Raw genomic sequence first — 214 nt, 5'->3', positions numbered from 1 at the left:
GAAAACTGGGGGAAGGGGCAAGAGAAAGAGAAAGAGAGAAAGAGAGAGAGGAATAAGGCCGGTATGTTCGAAAGAGAAAAGTAACCCGAATGTAAAGCACAGGGTTAAAATGAATAAATAGACACAGATAAAGGACACCGCACAGAACGAAACGAGAAAGAGAAAACAATGAAAATCAGACCCAGAAAAGGGTCGGGGGAGAACATATTTGTGT

Source organism: Palaemon carinicauda, chromosome 31 (assembly GCF_036898095.1).
Source record: "Palaemon carinicauda isolate YSFRI2023 chromosome 31, ASM3689809v2, whole genome shotgun sequence".
Taxonomy (NCBI): Eukaryota; Metazoa; Arthropoda; class Malacostraca; order Decapoda; family Palaemonidae; genus Palaemon; species Palaemon carinicauda.
This window is presented reverse-complemented; position numbering follows the sequence as displayed.